This window comes from Podarcis erhardii, assembly GCF_964252035.2.
Source record: "Podarcis erhardii genome assembly, chromosome: 15".
Lineage (NCBI taxonomy): Eukaryota > Metazoa > Chordata > Lepidosauria > Squamata > Lacertidae > Podarcis > Podarcis erhardii.
In genome coordinates, this window is record NC_138505.1 from 5,803,580 (window position 1) to 5,813,030 (window position 9,451).

Below are 9,451 nucleotides of genomic sequence, written 5' to 3' on the forward strand. Positions count from 1 at the left end.
CCTCCCGCTCTCATTTGCATCATTTTCAATTCTTGCCAGCAATTTATCATCTTGTTTACACTCTTGTGTCAAATTCATTTAAATATAATCTATAAATTCTCCAATAAGTTTATAATTTTTCCTCAAATTTACTTATCATCTTAATTCCTTCTATTTTAGTGGTGCACAGTTATTTATGATCTAGCATCCTTTCTTAACATTCAACCAAATTACAGTATTTTTTTAAATAAATCTTGAATTTCTTCCAATCTTCTTCGACCCTCTCCTCTCCCACTCTCTATTTTTACTTAATCCTTTATAATATTTCTGCTAAAGCCACATAACTTCATTCCAACCTCCTTCTAACATTCCTTAATTTTACAATATTTCTGTAGATAAACCTTAAATTTCTTCCAGTCTTCTTCCACCGACTCTTCCCCCTGGTCTCGGATTCTGCCAGTCATTTCCGCCAGTTCCATATAGTCTATTACTTGCATCTGCCATTCTTCCCGGGTGGGTAGATCTTGTGTCTTCCAGTACTTTGCAATAAGTATTCTTGCTGCTGTTGTTGCATACATAAAGAAAGTTCTATCCTTCTTTGGCACCAATTGGCCGACCATGCCCAGGAGAAAGGCCTCTGGTTTCTTCAGAAAAGTATATTTAAATACCTTTTTCATTTCATTATAGATCATTTCCCAGAAAGCCTTGATCCTTGGGCATGTCCACCAAAGGTGAAAGAATGTACCTTCGGTCTCTTTACATTTCCAACATTTATTATCGGGCAAATGATAATTTTTTGCAAGCTTGACTGGTGTCATGTACCACCTGTATATCATTTTCATTATATTCTCTCTTAAGGCATTGCATGCCGTGAACCTCATACCTGTGGTCCATAACTGTTCCCAGTGAGCCATTGTAATGGTTATAAGGGGGTTACTTGTGCGTAAGTTGCCGTTACTGCTGGCTAGATTGCCTGGTTAACCTTGCCTCGGCTGACAGCCCTTCACTCCGTGGCCGTTCAGTCGCTTGCAGAATCCGTCAGTGGGTGTTTCTTGAGCCTCTTCCAGCAAAGAAGTTGTTTGACGCCAAGTCTCGGCCTACTCTCCCTGCGCGGAAATCTTCTGCGCAGGGAAGGAGTGGGCAGAGGCGTGCCCGTGCTTTCCCCACTAGTTTCGGGTGAAGAGTCTTGGAGACCCCTCTCCGAATCCTCCATCTCCCTCCCTTCTCTACTGGTGTTGCATTGATTTCCTTCCCCTCTGCTGGGCCCCTCTCCTGCATCGCTTGGGAGCCTTGCCTCCACCTCTCGCTCCGATGTCAGTTCCCTGACAGCCATCATTATGTTATGTCCAACATCTTGTGCCCATTTAATCATAGCAGATTTCACCGTTTCATCCTGAGTGTTCCATTTTGCCTCTCTTCTCACCCACCACCGGCACATGGTCCTCACTCAGGTTGAACAAAGTTTCCCATCCCTGCCTTAAGCTCAGCAGGCTCCTGTTTTCTTCCTCTGGCTCCACTTTCAAAACTTCCCTTCCCTTTCCATTGCTGATGTAAAGCTTATGCGGAAATCGATCTCTGAGCTTGATCGATGGAGCCGCGATCTCAGACAGCTTTACGATCCCAATCAATCACTTACAGCGGTCCGGCACGCTTCTTCTGCTGTCTCTTCAGTCACGGCTTTAAGCAGAGTGAAACACGCAGCGTTGTAAAGCAGCCTTACTTCTCCATGCAAGCATACATAGACAGTGTGTCTATTTACAGGTCTTTATTAAAACATTACAACATCAAAGTCCGTCACTGCTGGCAGCCATTGCTGCAAAACATGTCTCCCTCTCCGGATACACAGAGGGAACAACAGCAGTACAGTCTCCTCCCAGACTCCTCCCAGCTTCTATAGCTGACGTCGGAAAGTGACGCACACCTCAGAACACTTAACCAGTTAAGTTCTGAACTATCACACACCCCCTTGCGTTGCTTTCTGACAAGACCTGTGTAACATCTTCAGCAACACCGTGTGAGATCAATCCCTTCCCCAATGCCTTGCGCCCTACCTTGGCGTACCTGTTTGGCATCTGTGGAATCACCTCACAACTCTCAGAATCGCACTGTGCGAAACTTACCCACGTACCTGTGGCCTGGTACCTCTCAGGTGGAATACCCTTGGTCGTGCGACTGGATCGCCTAGGCACAAACTCTGGTGTTTCCTCTGGCTCACTGTCACCAGCAGGTGTGTCCTCTGCATCACAAGATTCCCCCTCTGACTTAAAGCGTCTTCGAATCCTCTCCATTACACTTACAGGAGAATTAGGCTCACTCTTGGGCTGTCCTTTTCTAACAACTTGTGGAGACGCCCCACCCTGCTCCTGAACCTGGTCAGTGACCTGGTCGTCATCAGCAGACTCAGCCTCTTCTTCCTCCTCACCAGAACTGTCCTCTGAATCAGAGAGACATTCTGAAAGAACATCACGCTGTGCAGAAATCTTTGGCCTTTCATCCTGCTCAAAGAATTCAGCGTGTTTACTGATCAGCACCTTACTCTGATCACCTGACGGGTAAGCAAATCTCCATGCACGAGCGTCTGGCTCATACCCACAGAAGATCATTTTCTGGACTTTGGCTCCATCTGGCCCTTGCAAAGCCTTAGGCACAGGGACAACCGCAGGAGATCCAAACTTGCGCAGAAAATGAACCTGGGGTTTTCTGCAATTCAACAAAGAGTACGGTGTGTCACCTACCAGTGAGTTGTAGATACGATTCCAGGTGAAAGACACACATTGGATTCCCTCCAGCCAAAACTTAGGAGGTAACCTAGCTTCTTTCAGCATCACCTGTGCAGCTTTAACCAGAGCTCCACTCCGCAGCTCTGCCACCCCCCCCCTTGCTGGGGAGAAGTAACTGTGTGACGTATCCCTCTTCTGTGAAAGAACTGCTGCAAAGCAGAACCAGTGTACCTAGCATTTCTGTCACTGACGATTGCTTGCACCTTGGTGGAGAATCTCTGTTCCACCCCCTCAACCCAGCTCTTGATCAGCTGTGCTGCATCCTCCCTGGATTTGAGACCAAGAGTCCAGGTGCTCTGCGAGAAATCATCCAAAAAAGTTAGCAGAAACCTGGCCCCTCCCAGACTTGGTTCCTTGACAGGACCTGCCAAATCTATGTGAACCAGCTCAAAAGGTTTAGTGGTTACCCGTTCCACCTTTGGGTAACTGCACCCCCTCACCTTCGCCTGCTTGCATGTGGCGCAACTAATGGCACGTCCACAATCTCTAATTTTACACCCTCTGGTAACCTCAGGAAGTACTTGCAGTTCTTCTAGAGAACTATGATTGGTCCTCTGATGCCATGCACAAGCACATTGAACATGAGTGGGAACTGTAGCACGCTGCGCCTGTGCTCTCTCAACCTTCCCCTCACCCCTAAGAGACGTTTTAAGAATGAAAAGATCATTCTGCCCCTTCTTAACCTTGGCAAGTACCCTCTCCCCTTTGGAGATTGTGCAGACATCATCCTGAAAACAAACCTGAAACCCTTTTTTCAACAAATAAGGCACAGATAATAAACAGTGATGCGCCTCTGGGACAATACAAAACTCCATCCTTTCCTGCAAAACAGAAAAATAGGCATTAGCAAACTTATAAACTTCAGCCCTTTGTCCATTTGCAAACTTAACAGTCTGTCCCTGTCCTTTTGGAATTGCCGTGCAATTCCACATCTCGACTGCAGGGGTCTCTGGAACCATGTTGCGGTTAGCTGCTGAGTCGATTACAAAAGCCATTTCGAAATTTTCCATTCGGCCGTCTTCGAACAATGCCATACTCGCAGAGACTTGATAAGCCTCTTCCTGTTGTTTACCACGACCACCTGGCTCAGTTCCACGCCTGCCTGTCTTCCCAGGCCTGTTGCCATGGAAACCCGCTTGATTCCCATGGGAAGTGTCCTTGCAAACATCCTGCATCGGCTCTCTGCTCCGGTGGGGGCAGCTGCCATGCAGACGTTGTATTCCAGTGGAAAAATACTGCCTGGGGCTCCTCCCAGCTGGCCTGGCCATCCTCCTGCTGGAACGGCGCCTCCCACCAGCCTGGCCCCCTCTGAAGGCACTCTTAGTGGAAAACTTTTCAAACTTGCCTTTGGAACTCTTCGCCCCCCCGATCTGCCCAACAGTGCTCCTTGAGACTGAAGTACCGGGAACTGGGGCCGCAGCCATCTTGGGGCTCTCCATTTCTTCTCCAGGGCCCTGGCCTCCTGCTGCAGTTTCACACAAACTTCGCAGCACATTCCAGGCAGCCCCTGGTGTCTGTACACCTTCCAAATGAGGCCTCAGTGAAGCATCAACGCATGCTCTGAGCATATTCAGCTCTTTTTGCATTCTCTGCTTGCCATCTCCAGGCACCGCAGATTCACAGCCTGCTTCAGCTGGCTCTGACTGGCTTCCTTCCCAAAGCCCAGTGACCAAGAACCAACCCCTGACTCTTCTTGACCATTCTTGCCAACTTTTTAAAGTTAGCTTTGCAAACGGAATGTCCACAAGAGCCTGGCTCTCTGCCATGTTCTCCCGTTCTCCCAAGGTGCCCCTCAAGCTGTACTCACTCAGAACTCAGTACCAGCTCCTCCGGGCTCTCCCTTCTCCGTGGAGAAACGATTTTTCAGCTGCCTTTTAGCTTTTAGCTCTGTCTCTGAGCAGCTCTGCCTTCCAGCCAGCTCTCTGTATCAGAAGCTCTCACTGTCTCTCGGAAGCAGGCAATTAATCATTCTTGCTCACCGGCATCCACGCTGACTTCAAAGCGTTCCTGGAGCTCACACCGACTGCTTTACGAGCGTTGTCTGACCTTCCCATAACCTATGCGGAAATCGATCTCTGAGCTTGATCGATGGAGCCGCGATCTCAGACAGCTTTACGATCCCAATCAATCACTTACAGCGGTCCGGCACGCTTCTTCTGCTGTCTCTTCAGTCACGGCTTTAAGCAGAGTGAAACACGCAGCGTTGTAAAGCAGCCTTACTTCTCCATGCAAGCATACATAGACAGTGTGTCTATTTACAGGTCTTTATTAAAACATTACAACATCAAAGTCCGTCACTGCTGGCAGCCATTGCTGCAAAACATGTCTCCCTCTCCGGATACACAGAGGGAACAACAACAGTACAGTCTCCTCCCAGACTCCTCCCAGCTTCTATAGCTGACGTCGGAAAGTGACGCACACCTCAGAACACTTAACCAGTTAAGTTCTGAACTATCACAAAGCTGCAAAATTCCAGCTGATCACCATCATTAAGAACTCTGTGAAAAGTGCCCCTGGGCATGTGCAGAGGGCTTGCCCTTCAGGCGCTGCTCTCGCCAGGCATAATGCCGGGCAACTGCATATCCCCAGGCAGAGTTTCGGACTTCAATTTATCTCAAGGCTGAAGATGGAGTAAGATGCTCCTTCTATCAATGCCTTCTAAGAGGCACGACTCATAGTCAGTCCTCTAGGAGAGAGAGCAGCCTTTGCAAAATGATGAAAAGCAGGCAGAGAGAAGAAAGTGTAGCAGGGCGTTCTTGGCTGTCTTCATTTGTCCCATACTTGCATGACTGCAAAAGATTCCGCCCTATGGAACGCCCTCACATCAGATTTCAAGGAAATAAACAACCATCTGACTTTTAGTAGACATCGGAAGGCAGCCCTGTTTAGGGAAGTTTTTAATGTTTGCTGTTTTATTGTGCTTTTAATATTCTGTTGGGAGCCGCCCAGAGCGGCCGGGGAAACCCAGACAGATGGGCGGGGTATAAATAATACATTGTTATTATTAATACAAACAGTTTCCTTTTTCTTTTTAACAATGAATACCACACAGACATAAAAAACGGGCAGTTCCTTTAACATGTTTCCTAAAGATTTCTGAGCTGCCTTTCAGCTTATGCACATAAATGAAACCTATGAACAAGAAGTATCTCCTTTTAATTAAAAATGGACACACATATAAACAGCAGCCCAGCCAACAAACCTCAGAAGGCACAGTGATAATATAAACCTGATTTAGAAGAACATGGATTTTTTAAAAATAAAAAGGACAGCAATGATTGATATAGTTTATTGATATGATGATGATTATTATTATTTCCATATATTGTTGTTGTTGTTTAGTCGTTTAGTCGTTTCCGACTCTTCGTGACCCCCTGGACCAGAGCCCGCCAGGCACTCCTGACTTCCACTGTCAAACTCATGTTGGTAGCTTCGAGAACACTGCCCAACCACCTCATCCTCTGTCATCCCCTTCTCTTTGTGCCCTTCATCTTTCCCAACATCAGGGACTTTTCCAGGGAGTCTTCTCTTCTCATCAGGTGGCCAAAGTCTTGGAGCCTCAGCTTCAGGATCTGTCCTTCCAGTGAGCACTCAGGGCTGATTTCCTTCAGAATGGAGAGGTTTGATCTTCTTGCAGTCCATGGGACTCTCAAGAGTCTCCTCCAGCACCAGAATTCAAAAACATCAATTCTTCAGCGATCAGCCTTCTTTATGGTCCAGCTCTCACTTCCATACATCACTACTGGGAAAACCATAGCTTTAACTATACGGACCTTTTTTTAAAATATAATTTTTATTAACAGGCCAATCAAATCACATTAATTCCAAATCACATTAGTTCCAAATCATACAGCCAAATTTTTAAAATTTTTGTTGGGGGTACCCATACTTCAAGCTCCGAAAGGGATCCAAACTTCGCCTTTGCTGCTGCTGCTTTGATTAAACAGTTCTATCCAGTTCTGTCCAGATAGTCTCTTTATTATTTTCCTCATCTTCTTGTTGTTATCATATATTCCTTTCTTTGTGATCTCTGATAATCTTCACAAGCGGGTTGCAAACAAACATATTCTGTGTGGATTTTACACTCTCCAGTAGTCATATCACATAAAGGACAGATGCCATTTCCACATCTCCATAAAAAACATTCCCACCGTCTGTCCGTTGATTTCTACAGGCTTGCCAATCCATATCTCAGGGGACCTGCCAGGTCAAGATCACATTCCGATAACCATACATTCACATTCCCATGACCCTGGACCTCCTCCCCCTCGTCTTCCGGCAAGCCTGTCTTAACGGAAGTCCATTTTAACTGCGTCATAAAACTTTCTTTCCCCGATATTTCCACCAGTCCTCTCTTTGATCAGAAATTCATTTCCACACAGTTCTTAGCTCCTGCTTGTGATTAGGAATTAGCAACGATTCTTCTCTCTGGAGGGGAGGGTTATTGGTACTCACATAAGACAAAATAAGAAAGGTTTTTTCCTCCCCCCCTTTCCGTTTCACTCCAACATACCAGTCTTTTAATGATGATTCTTCACTTGATTTATTTGTCCAACCCGTCACTCCGCTCGTAGAGATCCCATTAATCAGCAGTCTTTACTCCCGATCTTCACTTGATGTATGTGCATTAGCTTCTTTCCAATTATATATTTTGTGCTAATGCGAACCAGTGCGTGATTAGAGACAGCGTCAGGGAGAGCCGACGTCACCCGAGGGCTTCGTGCCAAGTGTCCTCACCCCATTCTTTCGAATCTGGGGGTGAATTATGGACACAGCTGGCAAGGCAGTCCCCCCCATTCCCTTGGGGGGGGGCAGGGAGGCTGCATACTCCCATCACAGCCTCTTAATTACCTCGTGTGAGTCAGAGAGATGTTATTGTCGGCCATCTTCCAATGCGCCCCCTGGTTGCCCCCCCGGACTTTTGTTGGCAAGGTGATGTCTCTGCTTTTTAAGATGCTGTCCAGGTTTGTCATTGCTTTTCTCCTAAGAAGCAGGCATCTTTTAATTTCGTGGCTGCTGTCCCCATCTGCAGTGATCATGGAGCCCAAGAAAGAAAAATATCTCCCTGCCTCCATTTCTTCCCCTTCTATTTGCCACTGTAAAAGATCTTGAGGTGGTTTAAAATCGACATTCCCTAGAAGCTGCAGAATTAAAACAGCAGCGTGGGAGCTACAGTCCAGTCACATCTGGAGGATGGATGTGGCTGGACTGCAGCTCCCATCAGCCCCCACCAGCACCCCATGACTGAGCCAGGGCTGATGGGAGTTGTAGTCCAACATCATCAGAAGGGAAGAAAGTGGCAGCAAAGCAAGGAGGAAAGTAAACCAGCAAAGCATGAGCTATTAAGTAGTGTTATGAGAACTATAAGGTCTAAGATATAAAATAAATGTTCATAAATGTACATAAATATATAAACCACATGTCTGAAACAGTACAGGAAAGAAGTCCTGAAACCATTTTGACTCTCCCAAATTGACCTCAAATGTTTCTCTGCAAGGACAAAGGAAATGGGAAAACCTACCCATTGTCCCTTTGCTCACAAATCCTGTCTTAAGGGCATGTCTGTGTATGAATAGTATGAGCCTGTGGCCTGGATTCAGGAACTGAATATTTACCATCACAAAAGAATGGCCAGACTGCCGATGTAATTCAATCATTGACCATTATCAGGTACCCTGGCAGACAGGTTTTCTGCTGTAGACCGCCCCTTCAGTGATGTATGTATGATGTATTGTGAGGTGGTCTTGAGCTACAGGGTGGCGATTTCAAAAGTCTATATAAGGGCTTGCACACCATCGTTCTGGGTTCCTCCTCCTTCCTGCATGTGCTGAGTGAGGACCGTGTTGCAACAGCTGAATAAAGATCAGGCTTACTAGCTGCTTGGCTTCTCAATAGTCTCTGGTTGGCCTCTGATACAGTATTTTCTCCTACCAATAGGGAACCCACTTAAGGACTCTATACAGGCTCTTGGATACCGAATAAGGGAAAAGGAGCAGGTTTTTCTTATAACAGTAGTACCTGAGTTCACCCTTCATGGATCATCTTCTGTGGTTTTCTGGGGGCAGCTGAGGACATGCCAGGATCTGGCTGCCATGGACACTTCCATCCCAGGATGACCTGTATTTAGAGGCATCCCACCTAGAACAGCGGAGGGAGAACGTAACCATTGTGGCTGGCAGGCACAGAGAACCTTCTCCTCCATATATTTGTCTAATCCACTTTTACAGCCATCCAAGCTGGTTCCCCTGCTGAATCTGGTGCACAGCCTTATCTATCTCTGCACTCAAGGTAGCTATATTTAAAAAAATTAGAAACCCACAATAGGGTGCTAATGCTTTCCATTTGGGCAGCTAAAAGATGAGAAACAGGTGTGCAAGTTTCCAGGTACTCCAGCATCAAGCAAAGGACAGGTGGTGCGTGGGAGAAATTTGCCTGCAGGTGTAGCCATTTCTGTTTACATGTTGCAAAAGATGAAGGAGGGAGGAGCAGGCAGGCATTCAAATGAGGCTGCATGAAGCATCCTTCAGACATCAGTTTGCACTCAGGCCTCTTAAAGGTAAAGGGACCCCTGACCATTAGGTCCAGTCGTGGCTGACTCTGGGGTTGCAGTGCTCAACTCGCTTTATTGGCCGAGGGAGCCGGTGTACAGCTTCCGGGTCATGTGGCTAGCATGCCTAAGCCACTTCTGGTGA